Here is a 21,505-nt window from a genome sequence, read left to right on the forward strand (position 1 = left end):
AATTAATATTTATGTAATTTCATTCCCCAAGAAATATCTAGATCAATATCAATATATATATTAAAGTGAATAAAATCCATTACATGCTAAAAGTAAAGAAAGGACAATTCTTATCCTCTCCAGTCTGTCGGGGTCTTGGTGGGTAATGAGTAAGTTATAGGTGAACTACTGACTTGTCTGTCTCTATCATTTAAATATATATATATTTATCATGACAAGGAAAAATATAATGCTCAATAATTGATTTCTCACTTTAATAGGTGTTTTAAAGTTGACATTTTACTTCAATTTTATCATTTTTAATGTTAATGACAATACCATTATTTCTAAGTTTATAGTTAATTGTTAATTACCATGACTGGTGTAAATTATTGTGATCTGTTCTGCAAATAAATGTTTTTTTTTTCTCTATAGTTTTGAGAAATGCTGTCAGAGCCCTGTTCGACTGTATGTGAAACTAGACGGCTGAGGAAGTTTACAATACGAGCTTCAACAGGAAGCCGGAGACGAACGCTGAAGGGGAGAGAGTCACAGAAGAACTAGTCCTGACCCGCAGAGGGAAAAGGGAAGCGAGCCACACAGAGAGCGAAAGAAGTGGGCGGAGAGAAAGACGGAGGACGGATACGCGGGTCTCCGGCGGGGCATCCCAAAATCAGGAGCCAGCACACAACTGTCATAAGTCACCAGTTTTAGGGGTTGACAGATAACTCAAAAGCTGGCCGGCTAAAAACCGCTCACGCGGAGAAGAAAATGAAGGAATTCCAGTCGCATTTGGAACCCGATTCCCGATTAAAGGTGTGAGCACAGCCGTATTTAAAAGGAGGTTAAGTTTCACTCAAAAGCTCCATTTTCAGGTAAAAAAAAACGCTTACTTTCGAATTAAGACAAGATCACGTAAAATCTGGCTTTTTGTTTTTCACGTGGTTTTAGATTTATTGCAGAAGCTAACTGCTAACAATGTATGATAAGGATGGATTTTCACACTCTAACATTTTTTTCGCGTACGATGATCATTGCTTGAGGGCGCGAATTGTTTCTGGTTAAAATAAAAGGTTAAAGTGATCAAGACCTGAGGAAGCGTTTCCGGCTTGGAATGTGTTGGTGCATTTTACATGTACAATGTAGGAAGTTTAAACTAAAAACCATTTCCAATACACTTGGTGTGCAAGGCATCGCGATTGCATTGCTTAATCAGGTCATCCAGAAATAACCCAGGTAGGTGGGGAAAAAAGACATTCTCCTGAACTGAAAGTTAAACATTTATTTTATTATTTATTAAGAGTAAACTGTTTTAAAAACAGAAGACGTTATATGATATATTATTTATGTCGTTCATTTTTTGCAATTTATATATTAGTGTCCTAATATCATTCCAGAAAAAATCGTTACCAAGCTACAGTAATTAATTTGTTGATAGTCAAATCTTAAGCGTGCACGCCTTTACATGTCATCGTCATGTAGCGAATGCGAATTGATGTCTGTGGTGTCCGATTGGGAGCTCCTGTTGGCATAAATATCTTAAGCATTAAAAAAACATTCCAGAAATGGTGACGGTATAATCTAGTACAGAGGATTAAGCGACGACTGAACAATTGAAGTTCACTAGCAAAAATTAAATGTGGCCTTTTTTTTAGGTAGAGCAAGTGGCATAGATTGCAAATCAGTTGAAAGAATGTTTTCTTTTAAAATTCCATTTATCAAACTAGGCATATTTGAAAACAATTTCTCCCCTTGGCCTCATTAGATTTATTTGAAGTGTCACCCCGTAAAGTACTTTTAGCTTTTGTACTTTAGTCACCTGACATACCTAACCCAAACCATGCGTTTCTATTTGCTCAACACTTTCTGTTTATACAGGTATTAGGGCAAATTCAATTTTTTTCAGGTCAAGTTGGAAATATCTTAAATATAATTGGAAAATGAACAAACTCGGGTTATAAAATTGTAAAGGATCCTCTTAGCTGATGTGGCCTAAATGCAGCTCAAGGTTTCACTGAATTTGCTTCTTTCTGTCTCCATTCAGGATTAATTTATCCAAAAGGGCACCATTCCTTATGTGAGATGGATAATGTCTCCAAATGTTGATATTCTTATCTTTATTAAATAATATTGATGTGCTATTAGAGCCAGGGACTTGGTACAGTTCTGCCCAGGGGGTTCTGTCTGGGTGGAGTTTGCACATTCTCCATATGACTGGATGGCTTTCTTTGGAGTGCTCTGGTTACCTTCCACATCCCAAAGACATGCAGGTTCATTGGTTAGTTGTCTGCTGTAATTTATGCCACAGTGTACAACCTGGGGGGAGTTAGCGAGAATGTGGGAAATTTTTTAAAAATGGCATTATTATGGGATTTGGGTGTTGGCATGTGGCCAAGTGGTTAAGGCGTTCGTCTAGTGATCTGAAGGTCACTAGTTCGAGCCTTGGCTGAGGCAGCATGTTGTGTCCTTGAGCAAGGAACTTAACCACACATTGCTCTGTGACGACAACGGTGCCAAGCTGTATGGGTCCTAATGCCCTTCCCTTGGACGACATTGGTGGCGTTGAGAGGGGAGACTTGCAGCATGGGAAACTGCCGGTCTCCCATACAACCTTGCCCAGGCGTGTGCCCTGGAAACCTTCCAAGGCGCAAATCCATGGTCTCATGAGACTAACGGATGCCTATATAAAATATGAGATTTGTACAAATGAGTTGTTGATAGTCAGTACAGGCTTGATGAGCTGAAGATCATGTTGATGTGTTATCTCTATGACCTATTGACATTTTGTACTGACTCTTTAGTTCTTGAATTGATGATGCAATTTTTTAAAGCTGTCTGGTCCACAAGAAGAGAGTTATTATCATACTACATATTAAAATGAAAACACCAAGTGCTTAAAAAATCCTTAAGAAGACTAGGACTTTTAAAAAGTATCTAATTCCTGTTTTATGCTCAAGGCCTTTAAACATAAAATATATTTAATCATAGGCAAGTACACAGGATGTCCATTTTGCCATGACAAAGAAGTCTTATAGTTCTTGGAAAATGAGAAGGTCTATGAGAAAAAGACGAGGGCACGTAGGGCAGAAAAACAAAATGTGATATAAATCAGGAAACTTGTGAGCCAAACCATCCAAGAACTATGGTTTATTTGTACCAGAAGGAGTTGAAATGTAGAGTTGTTATGCTAAGCTAACATCAAAGTTGACTAGACCACACTTAGACTTTTGGCACTACATCATAAAAAGACTAACCAGTCATTGGAGAGAGTGCAATAAATGTTTTTGGCAAACCTTTTGTTTATTCAACATCTTCAACTTAGCAAAATGTTCCAGGTGACTTCACAGTATGACAACAAGCCTTACTTATCGAGATGTTGGGGAAGGTGGCCAGGTACTTGGTTAAAGGAAGATAGATTTCAAGAAAGATCTTAAAAGAGATGCACAAGTAGAAAAATTTAGCAGGGGAATTCTAGATCCTTGTACCTTGACAGCTGAAGGCACAGATGGCCATGATGAAACTACTAGATACAGTATGTGGAACATTGTAGGTGTGGAGAGATTAGGGAAAGACACGGATATGGCCACAGAGTAACCATAAGACAGTGGAACAGAATTAGGCCATTCAGCCCATCAAATCTGCTCTGCCATTCCATCATGGCTAATCTATTTTCCCTTTCAATTCCATTCTCCTGACTTATCAAGAACCTATCAACCTCCACCTTAAATACACCTAATGACCTGGCCTCCACAGCTTCCTTTGGCAACGAATTCCACAGATTCACCACCTTCTGGCTAAAGAAATTCTCCTCATCTCTGTTCTAAATGGATGTCCCTCTATTCTGAAACTGTGTCTTCTGGTCCTATACTTCCCCCATCATAGGAAATACCCTCTCCATATCCACTCTATCTAGGCCTTTTTAACATTTGATAGATTTCAATGAGAATCCCCCTCCATTCGTCTAAACTCCAGTGAGTACAGGCACAGAGCTCCTCATACGATAAGCCTTTCTTTCCTGGAATCATTCTCGTGAACCTCTTCTGAACCCTCTTCAATATCAGCACATCATTTCTGAAATAAGAGACCCAAAACTACTCTCAGTACTCCAAGTGAGTGATTCAAGGACTCCAGAATGTTGAGGTTATACTGTAGCTATCAGGCAGAGTTAAAAAAGCTTGGAAAGAGATTTCCTTTAGAAAGAGAAAGCTGACAGGTGACATTTATAGATCAGAAAAAATATGGAAAAGCTTTATGTTGTAAATATTGAGTGTGTTCTACTCCTGGGAAGCTGCAAACCTTGAGCCCATCATTACAAGCTAGTCACCAAGGAATTAATGACCATAAGACTTGAGGGTATCTTGAGAACACTTGAAGCGATAATTCACTATAACAAGGAACCGTTAAGTTGGATAGTTCAGATATGAGTTGCCTAGAAGCTGGATCACATTGCACTGTGCTGAGCAATCCACAACAGATGCAATCCACAATAACTCACAGTAGTAGCCATTTCCAGATGAGATTGTATCAGTTGTAAAATTGATGGGGCACTTCTGGTTGGGATCCTTTACTATTATGCTGACATTTTACCAGCAATGGAAGCACAGCTAATCATGTCAACTATTGTGTAATGCATGTTGGTAGCTTTCTTGACGTATATTGGAACACTCGTCAAGCAAATAGCTCTGATTTGGCTGTCAGAAAATAATAAGATACACAATCCTTTAACTCCTATATTTAGATGTCACTTAATAGGCCACATAGTTTGCCACAAAATAACTCCAAAGCTTAGTAATGTCAGGAAATGTAGAGGAGGCTTGACCCAAATGCAGAACAGCAGAGATGAATTAGCAGTGAGTGATAGCCTTAATAATAAACTGCAAAATAACAAGCCACAAGGGGCCACAAAACAAGTGAAAACAAATACTTAACACGGCAAGGTAACCAAACACTAGGAGCAATAGTTGAAGCTGGCTGGTTGATAGGTGAACAAGGACTGTGGCTAAGAGCTGGGTTTTAATAGGCTGCAGGTGATGAGTTGGAAATGAGTGGCAGGTGACTCCTGTTAGCTGGGTAGTGACTGGAACGTGCCTGTCTGTGCAGGCCTAACAGATAAACTCATCACGGTTCTTGAAATCCTCAGATAGTGTGAAAATGGAGTGTTTATTTTGCTACCACTATGGAACTCAGTTAATGGATCCCTCATTGGTCCCTCTGTCTGTGAGGAAGAGAATCCTCTGCTCTAGCCTGATGATGAGGCTCTGTACATATTAGGTCATCATACACCTTGATCCACCACCACCACCCTCTTGATGTGTGATAATTCCTGCCTCAGTAGATGATATCTTGCAAAGAGCCCTTCAATTTATACATTTATTAGTTTTATTCATATGTAAGAATTTCTGAGATGGAATTCAGTGCATCAATCATTTTATGGGGAATAAGTTTTGAAGGCAGAGATGGAGTACTTAGGAGATGGGATGGTGGGAGATATGTGTGCAGGGAGCAGGAAATGTATGAGTATCTGTGAGTGTGTGTGTGAGAGAGAGAGAGACCATTAAAGAAAAATATTTACTATGCTGTAGAGATTGCCTTGACATATCAAGTGATGATCATTTTTCAGTTATTCGTATATTGCTTGGGATTTTCCTTTTGGTCATGCACCTCATTCACCAGCTCTCATTTCCCCAGGAACCTTGGTGTTCTCTCCTTTCTTCCTTTGCTTCCCTCTCTTATATGAGAGCAAAAATATGTGTTGTTATTGTATGGGGAGTGTACCTTTAGAGGCTGATGTCCATCTCTAATTGGCACAGAGAAAAGCGATAGCACCTCCAATAAGTTTTGACTGCTCCGTATTAGGACCAAGACTAAACATGGTTAGTGCATCTGTTTGGTGGATACCATATTGTGGCATGCTTAATTGCATCCACTGCTACAATTTTTGTCTAGATTTGGCGTTCCCACTGTATACAACAAAGGTGAAATGCATTTTCTAGGCATTAAGGGGAACTTAGCTAAGTAAGTAAGAGTTCGGGAGGGGGGAATTTGTGGAGGGTTATGTTGATAGAGTTTGATGATATGAGGAGTCGCAAGTAAAACATGAACTCTACTGTCTTGTCTAGGCAGAAGTTTGGGGTGCCTTCAAGCAACAACCTTCCTCTTTGTAAAGAGGTAGTGAGAAAAGCAGGCAAGGTTGTCATTTGTGGCCATTATCTCATAGTCCCTATTGAGAAATTTGTGTGGAAGCATTTTTTTGTTCTATTAGCTTGCATATAGACATCTTATTACATGAAAAATTGTCCTTTGAGTGAAGTAGAGGCATCTTGCTGGTGTGATGTTGCCTCATACATTACAAAATTAATGGAGAAAACTAGATATAAACACCTTGGCTTAGGTAATTATAGGTCTGTGGCATTAGTTGTGCACTGTGAAATGTACTACGGAAGTGAGTCTATGTGGATCAAAGCACGATGATGTAGTCAGAAGAAGAGTCTAAAATTGGAAATTGGGATCAGTTAGTGGTCAGAACCATTACAAGACTGGAGGTCAGAATCCGAATCAGAATCAGGTTTATTATCACTAACATATGTTGTGAAGTTTGTTGCTTTGTGGCAGTGGTACAGTGCAGTACATAAAACATACTATAAGTTATATTAAGAAATATATAGTGATCATAATACTGTTAGTTTCAAAATAATTATGGAGAATGATAGGACTGGTCCTTGGGCTGAGATTCTAAATTGGAGAAAAGCGAATTGTGATGGGATCAGAAAGGATCTTGCAAGTGTGGATTGGGACAGGCTGCTTTCAAGCAAAGGTGTGTGTGCTAAGTGGGGGATCTTCAAGAGTGAAATTTTGAGAGTACAAAGTTTGTATGTTCCTGTCAGAATAAAAGACAAGGATAACAGGTTTAGGGAACCTTGGTTTTGAAGAGAGATTGAGACCCTGGTTAAGAAAAAGAAGGAGATGCATAACAGGTATAGGCAGGAAGGAGCAAATAAGGTACTTGAGGAGTATAAGAAATGCAAGAGAGCTCTTATGAAGGAAATCAGGAGGGCTAAAAGAAGGCATGATGTTGTCTTAGCAGACGAGGTGAAGGAGAATCTCGAGGGCTTCTACATTAAGAGGAAAAGGCTTGCAAGGGACAAAATTAGTCCTCTGGAAGATCAGACTGATCATCTATACATGAAGCTGAAAGAGATGTGGGAGATCTTAAATGGGTTTTTGCATCTGTATATACTCAGGAGAAGGACTCTGAGTCTGTAGAAGTGAGACAAAACTGCAGTGAGGTCATGAGTACAGAATACAGAGGAGGAGGTGTTTGCTGTCTTGAGACAAATTAGAGTGGATAGATCCCCAGGGCTTAACAAAGTGTTTCTTTGGACCTTGTGGAAGGATAGTACAGAAATTATATAGACTCTGGAAGAGATATTTCAAACATCTTTAGCAATAGGTGATGCACTGAAGGATGGAGGATAGCTAATGATGTTCTGTTGATTAAGAAAGGCTTTGAAAATAAACCAGGAAATTATAGGCAGGTTAGCCTGACATCAGTAGTAGGAAAGTTAATGAAGGTATTCTAAGGGACTGGATATACTTGGATAGATGGGGACTGTTTAAGGATAGTCAACGTGGTGTTGTGCATGGTAGGTCATATCTAACCAATCTTGTAGAGTCTTTCGAGGAAGTTACCACAAAAGTTGATGAAGGCAAGCAGTAGATGTTGTCTACAGGGACTTTGACAAGGTCTCACATGGGAGATTGGTCAAGACAGTTCAGTTGCTTGGCATTCAGGATGAGATAGTAAATTGGATTAGGCATTGGCTTTGTGGGAGAAACCAGAGATGGTTACCTCTCAGACTGTAAGCCTGTGACTAGTGTTGTGCTGCAGAGATCAATGCTGGGTTCATTGTTGTTTGTCATCTATATCAATGATCTGGATGATAATGTGGTAAACTGGATCAGTAAAATTTACAAATGCCACCAAGATTAGGGGCATAGTGGACAGCAAAGAGAGCTATCAAAACTTGCAGTGGGATTTGGACCAGCTGGAAAAATGAGCTGCAAAATGGCAGATGTAATTTAATGCAGATAAGTGTGAAGTGTTGCCCTTTGGGAGGACAAACCAGGGTAGGTCTTACATGGTAAGTGGTAAGGCAGTGAGGAGTGCTGTAGAACAAAGGGATCTGGGAATACAGGTTCATATTCTTTGAAAGTGGCATCACAAGTAAAGAGGGTTGTAAAGAAAGTTTTTGGCACATTGGCCTTTATAAATTGAAGTATTGAGAACAGGAGATGGGATATTATATTGAAGTGTATCCGATGTTGTTGAGGGCTAATTTGGAGTATTGTGTGCAGTTTTGGTCACCTACCTACAGGAAAGATGTCAATTAGGATTGAAAGAATACAGAGAAAGTTTACAAGGATGTTGCCAGGACATGATGACCTGTGTTAATGGGAAAGGTTGCATAGGTTAGGGATTTATTTCCTAGAGCATAGGAGAATGGGGGAAGATTTCAAAATTACAAAGTAAATTTATTATCAAAGTACATATATGTCACCATATGCAACCCTGAGATTCACTTTGATGAGAAAATCTGCAGATGCTGGAAATTCAAGCAAATCACACAAAATGCACTCAGGTTGGAGAAGCAACACCTTATATTCTGTCTGGATAGCCTCCAACTTGATGGCATGACATCAATTTCTCAAACTTCTGGAAATTGTCTCTCCCTTCACCATTCCCATTCCCATTTTCCTCTCACACCTCATCTCCTTACCTGCCTGTCACCTCCCTCTGGTGCTCCTTCCCCTTCCCTTTCTTTCATGGTCTTCTACCCTCTCTATCAGATTCCCCCTTCTCCAGCCCTCTATCTCTTACACAAATCAACTTCCCAGCTCTTTACTTCACCCCTCTCCCTCCCAGTTTCACCTATCACATACCACCTTGTACTTCTTACTCTAACTTCTCATCTTTTTTTCCAGTCCTGATGAAGAGTCTTGGCCCGAAACGTCAACTGCTTACTCTTTTTCATAGATTCTGCCTAGCTAGCTGAGTTCCTCCAGCACTTTGTGTGTGCTGAGATTCATTTCTTGGGTGGGGGGGGGCAAATCAATAAATATGATAACCATTGTAGAATCAATGGTCGACCACACCAACAGTGTGGACAAGCAGTGTGTAAAAGACAACAAACTGTGCTAATACAAAAAGAAAGAAAAACAGGAAATAATAATAATAATTGTAACTCTCTCATCATAGGCTTGCAATGAGTTAGCTATTACTGTGAATTCAACCTAACAGCAACATAACTCAACAATGCATGGGAATAATGATGAAAGAGGTCAATTTCCATTAAATAAACACATCTAGGGTAAATACAATTTGGGTACACACAAACATAAAAGTTTGAATGTTCCTTCCAAGGGAAAACGAAGGCAATTACTGTACGAACACTAACACACCCAAACAAATTTACTGTTCACCAGGAAACAATAATTTAACTCACACCAGTATAAACTTAGATTGAAATTATATTGACAAAAATGATTAAATTATAACAAACACAATAATACTATATAATACAAAATAAGAAGGAGGCCCGTACTGTATATGTAATAGTCTATATCATGCACGTAATGGTTGGAGCTGATTGTTGCTTCTCTTCGATTACTCATGATACTGAAATGGTTTTGCACTGAAGAACCTGTCCCAGGAAACAAATATTCATGCAACTTCTAAGGAAAAATTATCAAACTTTCTTTAATATCATGTGCTAATTATCTAACTAAAAGTTGTCTGTACAGTCTCCATGAGACCATTGTCTACATGAAGATTTTTCATCATCGTTATCTGTCCTTCCAAATGGGTTCTGAGAGCATTTCACTGTGTTCTTCTCTGATGCTCGTTGTCCATTTCCATTCTTCTTCTTCCTCATTCTTCGATCCCATGCTCTCTAGAAAAAAAACATTAACACAAAATCCTGCTGGCTAATTCAACAAACCTAATTTAATCAACTAAATTTTTATTTTAAACAATACAAAATGAAATACTCAGTCATATAATGTAATTAAAGGAACAGTTATCGCATTTTGAGAAAATCCGCAGAAAATAAAATACCCACAGCTAACTGTATTAATAACATAAAGCCTGGTCTTAAACCAGGGTATTACATAATAATAAATTTTGGGCCGAAGGGTCTGTAATGTGCTGTAGGTTTTCTAAATAAATACACAATTGAGAACAAGAGAGGAGTCGTCCTTGGAAGTGAGTATATATGTTGAGGGAACAGTTCAGTGATGGGTTAAGTGAAGATGAGTGAAGTTCTCCCCTTTGGTTCAAGAGTCTGATGGTTGAGGGGTAATAAATGTTCTACAACCTGGTGGTGTGAGTCCTGAGGCTCACGTACTTTCTTCCTGATGGCAGCAGAGGGAAGAGAGCATGACTTGGGTGGTGAGGTTCCCTGATGATGGATACTGCTTGCCTGTGACAATACTCTGTGTAGATTGTGCTCAGTGGTGGGGAGAACTTTACCTGTGATGGATTGGCCTGTACCTACTACTTTTTTGTAGGATTTTCCATCAAAGGCATTGGTGTTTTCATACCAGGCTGTAACGCAGCAAGTCAATATACTCTCCACCACCCATCTATAGATCTTAGTCAAAGTATTAGATATCATGCCATATCTTTGCAAACTCCTAAGGAAGTAGAGGCGCTGCTATGGTTTCTTCATAATTGCACTGATGTGCTGGTCCAAGGACAGGTCATCTAAAATGATAACACCAAGGAATTTAAAGTTGCTGACTTTCTCCTCCTCTGAACCCCCGATGAGGACTGGCTCATGGACCTCCAGTTTCCTCTTCCTGAAGTCGATAATCAACTTCTTGGTCTGCTGACATTGAGTAAGAGATTGTTATGGTGGAACCACTCATCCAGATTTGTAATCTCCCTCCTGTATGCTGATTTGTCACCACCTTTGACACAAGTAGACAAAATTATGAGGAGTATAGATAGGTTAAATGCAAGCAGGCTTTTTTCACTGAGGTTGGATAAAGTGAGAAGTAGAGGTGAAAGGGTTAAGGGTGAAAGGTGAATTGTTTAAATGGAAACTGAAAGGGAACTTCGTCACTTAGAAAGTTGGTGAGAATGTGGAATGAGCTGCCAGCGCAAGTGGTGGACTCGCGTTTGATTTCAACATGTAAGAGAAGTTTGGGTACGTACATGGATGGGAGGGTTGTGGAAGGCTATGGCCCCAATGCAGGTTGATGGGGCGAGGCAGATTAATATTTTGGCAGACTAGATGGGCCAAAGGCAAAAAATAGAGAGGTAGTATTCATGGATTCATTGTGCATTGAGAATTTTGATGGCAGAGGGGAAGAAGCTGTTCCTGAAGCATTGAGTGTGTGTCTTCAAGCTCCTGTAACTCCTCACTGACATTAGTAATGAAAAAGTGGCATGTCCTGGGTGTTGGGGGTTGCCAGTAATGGATTCCACCTTTTTGAGGCATTTCCTTTTGAAGATGTCCTCGATGGACTGTTGTTGGGGAATATTGAAGATGTCCTCGATGGACTGTTGTTGGGGAATATTGAAGATGCCCTCGATGGACTGTTGTTGGGGAATATTGAAGATGTCCTTGATGGACTGTTGTTGGGGACTGGTGTGTGGGATTGGTAAGCGTTTGGTGGGAAAGGGTATTGGGTACTGTGTATAGAGAGCTTCAAAGGGATAATAGGTAAGTAGCTGTAATTCCTGTAGTAGAGGCCTAGAATGGCATAGCACTAGTAAAAACCATTAGCTCTGAGAGTGACCAGTGATGATAGATTCTGGTGCAACATGGGCTAACTTTCTCTGAAATTCTCCAAAAGGAACATAGCATATCACAGAACTCACATTGGAGGACAAAGTGTGATACAAGTAGGAAGTTCCAGGTCAAATTTCCTGAACAATACAATATGTTTTACAATATATAAAATACATATATGATATGACATGATCTATGGAGGGAATAAAGTGGGTTAAGTTAGGTTTTGGAGGTTGAGTGCCAGCTTGGGTTTGGTTGGCAAAAAGGGCTGTTTCTGTTTTGTTCTGTATCTCTTTGTGACTATAATTTTGACTGTGCACTGTAAAGCAACAATTTGTTTAAATTGGACTCTACTCAGTAGGAAATGGCACTCTTTGTGATGGCTTTTGTGACCAAAAGAGAAGTTGCTCAATCATTTCTAAGGTTTAATTGAAAACTCTTGGATCATTATACAAACAACAGGAATTCAACAGATGCTGGAAATTCAAGCAACACCTTATATTCCGTCTGGGTAGCCTCCAACCTGATGGCATGAACATCAACTTCTCTAACTTCCGCTAATGCCCCAACTTCCCCTCGTACCCCATCTGTTACTTATTTTTATACACACATTCTTTCTCTCACTCTCCTTTTTCTCCCTCTGTCCCTCTGAATATAACCCTTGCCCATCCTCCGGGTTCTCCCCCCCCCCGTCTTTCTTCCCGGACCTCCTGTCACATGATCCTCTCGTATCCCCTTCTGCCAATCACCTGTCCAGCTCTTGGCTCCATCCCTCCCCCTCCTGTCTTCTCCTATCATTTTGGATCTCCCCCTCCCCCTCCAACTTTCAAATCTCTTACTAACTCTTCCTTCAGTTAGTCCTGATGAAGGGTCTCGGCCTGAAACATCAACTGCACCTCTTCCTTGAGATGCTGCCTGGCCTGCTGCGTTCACCAGCAACTTTGATGTGTGTTGGATCATTATACATTCTGCTTGTCTCCATAATCATAGCCAGTTGGATCAGTGCAGTAAATTAGTGAAGCAAGTTGTGTATGAAAATTAAATATTAAAGATTCACCTGTGCCCTTTGAATCCAAACAGTTGAATAAGCAGTTATGAGGCTCTTTTTCCTAACTTTTTAAAATATTCCTTTTGTCACCTTGAGCACTACTTACTGATGCTTCAATCAGTAAAGCCGATTTGCATATTTCTTTGCTCAGTACATAGTGAATTCCTGGAACACTCTATCCCAAAGGGCAGTCATTGAATGGAGTTGAGGATATTCAGGGTATGGATGGACTTGGGGGTAGGGCTGGAAAATATTGTTGAGCCATGATATTGTTGGATAGTGGCTCCATGGGGCTGAATGTCTTACTCATAATCCTGTTCCTTTTGTACTTATGTCATGCTAAATTCACCTGAGGCTCTTGAATTGTGTATTGCCATGGTGAGCTGTGAGTATTTCCATAATGCTCTTTATAGATATCCCAGTTAAACTGACATTCTGGCTAGATTTTGAAGTTAGCACCGTGACTGTGACCCGTGACCCTAATCCTTCCACTGCTATTCCATCAAACCATAATTATGCCTATCTCTCAGTTCCATTCATGTTCTTTTCTCATATCCTTTGATACTTAATCCTTCTCACCCACCAAAATAAATGTTTATGTAGTACTCTAAATGGGGACTGCCAAGTCTTTACACAACTGAACTACCCCTTCTTCACCTTTTGTATTCTAGATCTCTTGAGATAAAGCCCTATAATCTTTTGCCTTGTTTTATAATATTGAGCACACTTATTTCACATATTCAATGCAATAATTTTTACAGGTATTATAAAGCTGTCTGTCTGTAGATTAGAGGGAAAAGTAGTTCCTCGGAAGATTAGTGAGGAGAGACATTCAAATGAGGACTAATGAAAGTGTGAGCTTTGCTGGAGATTGTTGAAAATGAACAGTAGGTTCTGGAGGAAGTTGATATGAATGTGGGGAGAATAAAATGGAATTAGTGCAGGATTCATGTAAATGGATATTTGATGGCCAATGCAGTCTTGGTGGACTGAAGTTTCTGTTTCCATGCTGTGTGACTCCATGACTTCCATGACACACAGTGAGGGCATGCATTCCAATGATAGTTAGGAAGGGCAAGAACTTTACCATAGATTAATGAAAGTTGATGTGCCAATGAGTTCAAATGAAAATGCCAAGGCTTCATAATCATATTTCCTTGCAACATTGAAAGGGGATTTGGTCCATCGAGGTTTCATTGGCTGTCTGAGAATCAGAATAAGAATCCTTTATTATAGCCAAGTATGTGGACACATACAGGGAATTTGATGCCGGTTTCCCTGAGCTCTCGCTGTACAGAATCAAAAAGCAAACAAAACAATAGTGCAAATAATCGTGAACTATATACAATGAGGTATACCTGTGTATGTACAGGTGGACTTGGTTTATAAATAGACTAAAATTCAAGTGTTCATAAGACTGATGGCATATGGAAAGAAACTGTTCTTGTACCTATTTGTCCTGGCATACAGTGATCTAAAGCGCCTACCAGAAGGAAGGAGTTGGAACAGGTGATGTCCAGGGTGTGATGGGTCTACAATGATGCTGCTTGCTTGCTTCCTGACTCTAGATGCATATAAGTCCTGGATCGAGGGCAGCTTCACACCAATAATCCTTTCCGCAGCCCTGACGGTTCTTTGCAGTCTATTCTTGTCTTGTTTGGTAGCTGATCCAAACCAGACAGTGATGGACGGACAGAGAACAGACTGGATTGTTCCAGAATAGAATTGAATCAGCAGCTCCTGAGGCAGGTTGTACCTCCTGAGTTGATGTAGGAAATACAACCTCCGCTGAGCCTTTTTGATAAGAGTGTCTGCGTTGGGTGTCCACTTCAGGTCCTGGGAGATTGTGACACCCAGAAACCTGAAGGTCTCCACAGCAGACACAATACTGTTGAGTATAGTGAGTGGGGGGAGAAATCCCACGAATCCATTCCCATATTGGTTTTTTTGTAACATGCCCTCTCTCATGTATCCATGACATTGACCTGACCCTCTTACCGGCCTCCTTCAGTGCGAGTGTTTCACAGCAGCTAATTAACCTAAAGACTTTGGGATGTGGGAGAAAATCAGAGTTCCTGGTGGAAACCCTTGACGTTACAGAAGGAACATTCAATCTGCACAGACAGTAGCAGAGGTCGGGATCAAAGTCAAATTGTTGGAACTCTGAGGCAAAGCTTCATTACTATGCTGGACATAACGTGGAGATGGAAGATGAGCAAGAGTTGGAGTTCCAGCCAGGATTGCTTAGTATGGGATTTGCTGCTTTATAAAGATAAAAATTTGCTTTATTCATCACAGACATTGAAACATACAGTGAAATGCATGGTTTTTGCATGAAATCAAATTAGCAAGGGTAGTGCGGGGGGGGGGCAGTCCTCAAGTGTCGCCATGTTTCTACACCAACATAGTATGCCCACAGCTCATACTCATACGTCTTTGGAATGTGGGAGGAAACTGGAGCACTGAGAGGAAATCCACACAGCCACAAGGAGAATGCATAAATTCCTTACAAGTAACAGCGGGAATTAAACCCTGATCGGTGATCGCTGGCACTGGAAAGCGAAGCAATAGCCACTCATGACTGTACTTTTGTATTATGTCAGTGCAACTGCCTGTTAGCAAGCAGAACATTGAAAGAGTTGAAGCTGGCCTTCACGTATCTAAGCAGTTTACTATGGTGGTGTCACCACCACACTGGCCACTATCACACTAGCTCATGCTATGCAAAGGGGCTCTACCATAAACTGGACAAATGTCACAGTACTCTGAACGTCTGCAAAGGGAGATGGATTTCCAGCATTAAGCTAACTGAGCCCACCTAAAGTGCAAACAACAGGAATTCTGCAGATGCTGGAAATTCAAGCAACACACATCAAAGTTGCTGGTGAACGCAGTAGGCCAGGCACCTCTTCCTAGAGATGCTGCCTGGCCTGCTGCGTTCACCAGCAACTTTGATGTGTGTTGCTCCACCTAAAGCGCAGCTGCTTTCCTAAAACAAAAGCAGTTGAGACTTCTGAAAACTACAACAGCTGAATGTCTGTGGTGAAGTCAGTTTCACCGATGTTGTTAATACAGGCATAATGTTATTTTAGTTCTAATTTGGGGAACTATGGTTTTCACAGAAACCTGCTGGCTTTTCCTGAAGGTTTCAATTCTCATTTGATATAGTTCAGAGATATGGCAGTTTATTATCCATTGAAGTTGTAACCCCATGAGAATCCTTCATTATCTAATTGTGGCCAAAGGGTTCAGCAGATAAGAGCCTGTAAGGTGGCATGCGAATACCATCTTACACTCGGTTATCCCACCCAAAGGGATCAAGGATGATTTGCTGTAGCCTAGTTTTATCATTTTTAGATGGGCCTATTTTAGATCTGCAGACTGCCACAAATGATCAGGAGCTCCTTGGTGAGGTGGGCAGATTGTCAGTATGTGAAGTGGTATGCTCCTTCCACTGTTTATGCTATGCCTATGATCAAGGTTCTCAGGGTCATGTTATGAATATATAAGTTTCCAGAAAGGGGAAGAGGAAACTTGCTCAACATAGACATCATCCTTTTTCTACCTTTGTATGTGGCTGCAGCAATCTGTACATTGAACTGAAGTACACAAGCACCAAGTGTCACTGCATGCTGAGGTTGTATCTGATCCTGGTGTTGCAAGAATCTATAGCCTCCTGCTTTTGCAAGTTTGACAAGTTTAGTTCAGTATTGCCACTGGCTCTCAAAAACCTGCTACTTTGCCTAATGTCAGATCTGTTCCCTATGTCTTCGGTTCTACCAAGTTTGAGATGATGAGAAGCACCACGCTCCCAACCCCGGAATGAATACATCTCCATTTTAAAGGAGCTTATTCAACATAACCTGGAAAATTCAGAAGATGTTTCTGGGCTGAATTTATTTCTGTATTTAGGTATCGTTTCTGGTTTTCTGTTCTCTATTTGCACTTTTGTATTTGCGTAGAATACTCAGTTGACACCAACAGCATCATCGCGACAGCCCCCACGTTCTCCTCACCTCAGTATATTTGATATGTCAGCATTGATAAAGATTTTGAACAAGCAATACTGGATGTATAAATTTGTTAGAACTGTGTATTGGGTGGATACTTGCAGAAATACTAGATAGCCTTTGTTCCTTCTCAGATGTCAGTGATTATCTAGTTCCCAGCCGCAGTGATCATTGGGGTTTGGCAGGCTACTCAAACATGTTGGACTGGGCAGGGACTGGACAGAATCTGGTTGGCATTTGTGTTTTACTTGCAAGTTCCAGTATGAAATACAAGACAGGAATAGAACTGAGTAACTGGCAAATATGTTTCTTCTCTGCACCAAAATCAATTTCAGCAAATTCTACTAATCAGCTACCTCTGCATGGAGAGGAGATCAAAGCCCCTCAATAATAAGCATGCTGCTTTGGATACTGCTGTGGGAGATGACCTCCCAGGGGAATGCCACAGAGACCAGGTTACTGGTACTGAGCATGGGAAACGGTAATGATAAGGGACTCAGGGGGAACTGACAGGAGATTCTGTGGACGTGAACGGGACACCCGGATGGTATGTTGCCTCCCAGGTGCCAGGGTCAGGGATGTCTTGGATTGGGCCCACAATATTTTGGACAGGGAGGGGGAGCAACCAGGTGTCTTGGTACATATTGGTACCAATGACATAGGAAGGAAAAGCAGAGGTCCTGAAGAGAGAATTTAGACAGCTAGGTAAAAAGCTGAGAAGCAGGAGTTCTGGGGTAGTAATTTCTGGATTGCTGCCTGTGCCATGTGCCAGTGAGGGTGGAAACAGGATGATTTGGCAGATAATTGTGTGGCTGAGAAGCTGGTGCAGGGGCAGGGCTTCAGTTTCTTGGATCATTGGGATCTTTTCTGGGGGAGGTTTGACCTGTTCAAAAGTGATGGGTTGCACCTGAGTCTGAGGGGAACCAATATTCTCACAGGCAGGTTTGTTAGAGCTGTTGGGGAGGGCTTAAACTAATTTGGCAAGGAGGTGGGAACTGGAGTGAAGCAACACAGGATAGGATGGATGGTAAAAAAGCAAAGATAGTGTGCAGTCAGGCTGTCAGGAAGGACAAGCAGATTATAAGACATAATTGCAGCCAACAGGGTGAGTATCAGTGCATTGGGGATCCAAGAACAAAAAAGGTAGCAAATACAGTACTCAAAGTGTTATATCTCAATGTACGTAGTATAAGAAATAAGGTGGATGATCTTGCTGCAGTATTACAGATTGCCAGGTATGATGTTGTGGCCATCACTAAGTCGTGGCTGAAGGATGGTTGTAGTTGGGAGCTGAATGTCCAAGGTTACATGTTGTATCGGAGGGACTTGATGGGCTGAATGGCCTACATCTGCTCCTATATCTTCTATCTTATAATAGGAAGGTCGTTAGAGGGGGTGGCATGGCTCTGCTTGTAAAGAATGGCATAACATCAGTAGAAAGATGTGACACAGGATTGGAAGATGTTGAATTCTTGTGGGTTGAGTTAAGAAACTGCAAGAGTAAAACGACCCTGATGGCAGTTATATACAGGCCTTCCAACAGTAGTTGGGATGTGGACCACAGGTTACAACAGGAAATAGAAAAGGCGTGTCAAAAGGACAATGTTATGATAGTCATGGGAGATATCAACATGCAGGTCGATTGGGAAAATCAGGGTGGTAATGGATCTCAAGAGAGTGAGTTTCTTGAATGCCTATGAGATGGCTTTTTAGAGCAGTTTGTCATTGGCCTTACCAGGGAATCAGTTATACTGGATTGGGTATTATGTAATGAACTGGAGGTGATTAGGGAGCTTAAGGTAAAGGAGCCAGTGATCAAAATATGATTGAGCTCAACTTGAAATCTGATAGAGAGAAAGTAAAGTCTGACATAGCAGTATTTCAGTGGTGTAAAGGAAATTACAGTGGTATGAGAGATGAATTGGCCAAAGTAAATTGGAAGAAGATGCTGGCAGGGATGACAGCAGAGCAGCGATGGTGTGAGTTTCTGGGAAAAATGAGGAAGGTGCAGGATAGATGTATTTGAAAAACAAAGAAATACTCAAATGGCAAAATAGTACAACCATGGCTGACAAGGGAAGTCAAAACTAATGTAAAAGGAAAAGAGAGTGCATACATCAGAGCAAAAATTAGTGGGAAGACAGAGGATTGGGAAGCTTTTAAAACCTACAGAGAGCAACTAAAAGAATCATTAGGAGGGAAAAGATGAAATATGAAAGCAAGCTAGCAAACAGCATCAAAGTGGATAGTAAAAGCTTTTTCAAGTATGTAAAAAAAAAAGGGCGATGAGAGTGGATATAGGACCACTACAAAATGAGGCCAGAGAAATAATAATGGGGGACAAGGAGGTGGCAGATGAACTAATTGAGTAATTTGCATCAGTCTTCACTATGGAAGACTCTAGCAGTGTGCCAGATGTTGAAGGGTGTGAGGGAAGAAAAGTGAGTGCAGTTACTATTACAAGGGAGAAGGTGCTCAAAAAGCTGAAAGACCTAAAGGTACATAAATCACCCAGACCAGCTGAACTGCACCCTAGGGTTCTACAAGAGGTAGTGGTGGAGATTAGTAATGATCTTTCAAAAATCATTGGGCTCTGGCTTGGTGCCAGAGGACTGGAAAATTGTGAATGTCACTCCACTCTTTAAAAAAGAAAGAAGGCAGCAGAAAGGAAATTATAGACCAGTTAGCCTGACCTCAGTGGTTGGGAAGATGTTGGAGTCAATAGTTAAGGATGAGGTTATGGAGTACTTGGTGACACAGGACAAGATAGGACAAAGTCAGGATGGTGTCCTTCAGGGAAAATCTTGCTTGACGAACCTGTTGGAATTCTTTGAGGAGATTATGTGTTGGATAGATAAAGGGGATGTAGTGGATGTTGTATATTTGGATTTCAGAAGGCCTTTGACAAGGTGCCACACATGAGGCTGCTTACCAAGTTAAGAGCCCATGGTATCACAGGAAAGTTTCTGGCATGGTTAAAGCATTGGCTGATTGATAGCAGGCAGCATGTGGGAATAAAAGGATCCTTTTCTAGTTGGCTGACAGTGAGTAGTGATGTTCCACAGGGGTCAGTGTTAGGACCACTTCTTTTTATGCTGTATATCAATGAATGAGATGATGGAATAGATGGCTTCGTTGCCAAGTTTGCAGATGATACGAAGATTGGAGGGGCAGGTAGTGTTGAGGAAACAGGAAGGCTGCAGAAGGACTTAGACAGATTAGGAGAATGGGCAAGAAAGTGGCAAATGAAATTGAGTGTTGGAAAGTGCATGGTCCTGCACATTGGTAGAAGAAATAAATGTGCAGACTATTTTCTAAACGGGGAGAAAATCCAAAAATCTGAGATGTAAAGGGACTTGGGCATCCTCATGTAGAACACCCTAAAGGTTAACTTGCAGGTTGAGTCGGTGGTGAGGAAGGCAAATGCAATGTTAGCATTCATTTCAAGATATCTAGAATACAAGAGCAGGGTTGTGATGCTGAGGCTTAATAAGGCACTGATGAGGCCTCACCTTGAGTGTTGTGAACAGGTTTGGGCTCCTCATCTTAGAAAAGATGCTCTGGCATTGGAGAGGGTCCAGATGAGGTTCACAAGGATGATTCCAGGAATTAAAGGGTCATCATACGAGGAATGTTTGATGGCTCTGGTTCTGTACTCACTGGAATTTAGAAGGATGAGGGGGTCTCATTGAAACCTTTTGAATGTTGAAAAGTCTAGACATGGCAGATATGGAAAGGATGTTTTCCATGGTGGGGAGTCTAGAACAAGAGGGCACAGCCTCAGGATAGAGGGGCGCCCATTTAAAACAGAGATGTAGAGAAGTTTCTTTAGCCAAAGGTGTTAAATTTATGGAATTTGTTGCCACATGCAACTGTGGAGGCCAGGTCACTGAGTGTATTTAAGGCAGAGATTGATAGGTTCTTGATTGGACATGGCATCAAAGGTTACAGGGAGAAGGCCGGGATCTGGTGTTGAGGAGAAGAAGAAAAAAGAATCAACCATGATTGAATGGCAAAGCAGACTCGATGGGCCTGATTTTGTGGAATTTATTACCACAGGCAGCTGTGGAGGCCAGGTTGTTGGGTGTATTTGAGGAAGAGCTTGATAGGTTCTTGATTGGACATGACGTCAAAAGTTATGGGGAGAAGCTGGGGGAGTGGGACTGAGAAGGGGAAAAAGGATCAGCCATGATTGAATTGCGGAACAGATTTGATGGGCCAAATGGCCCAATTCTGCTTCTATGTCTTGTGGTCTAAAACTGAGATTCACTGTAGTCAGTGAGTCTCAACCCTCCCTTCTCATTAATCTCCTTTAAACCCTCATTACTTTGCAGAAATGTCTTTATCTAACACTTGCCTTCTCTAATGCTCAAACAACCCCCACTTAAACTCTGCACTTTCCTCCTAAAACTCATTTCACCTTCTATTTCTTTCTTAAGATGTGTCTTAAACCTATCACTTTAAACTTTTCTCAGCTGTCTGAATGTTATTTTTATTTGATTGCTCTTCAATGGAATGTTCAACAAGTTGAATTGTGCAGCAGCAAGGTGATTGTTTGGGAAGTGCACCTCCTGTTGTGGTGTTGGGTGGAGTTGAGTGATTCACACACAGGGAAGGCGAAGGCAATGAGTTGTCTGTTGATGTGGAGTGGGACACAAGCCCATGGCGGGTGA

At 41.1% G+C, this 21,505-nt stretch overlaps 1 protein-coding gene across 4 annotated transcripts in view; it reads left to right on the top strand.

The window, feature by feature from the left end:
• Nucleotides 1–555: 555 nt before the first annotated feature.
• LOC134340352 (rho GTPase-activating protein 27-like) overlaps nt 556–21,505 on the top strand; it is a 280,428-nt gene continuing 259,478 nt past the window's right edge. The window contains exon 1 of one of the 4 annotated variants that reach the window (XM_063037495.1): nt 556–854. The gene's annotated coding sequence lies outside the window, so the exon portion shown is untranslated. The remainder of the gene's footprint in view (nt 855–21,505) is intronic. The other 3 variants (XM_063037492.1, XM_063037496.1, XM_063037494.1) reach the window with 3 other exon arrangements.

Source organism: Mobula hypostoma, chromosome X1 (genome assembly GCF_963921235.1).
Source record: "Mobula hypostoma chromosome X1, sMobHyp1.1, whole genome shotgun sequence".
Taxonomy (NCBI): domain Eukaryota; kingdom Metazoa; phylum Chordata; class Chondrichthyes; order Myliobatiformes; family Myliobatidae; genus Mobula; species Mobula hypostoma.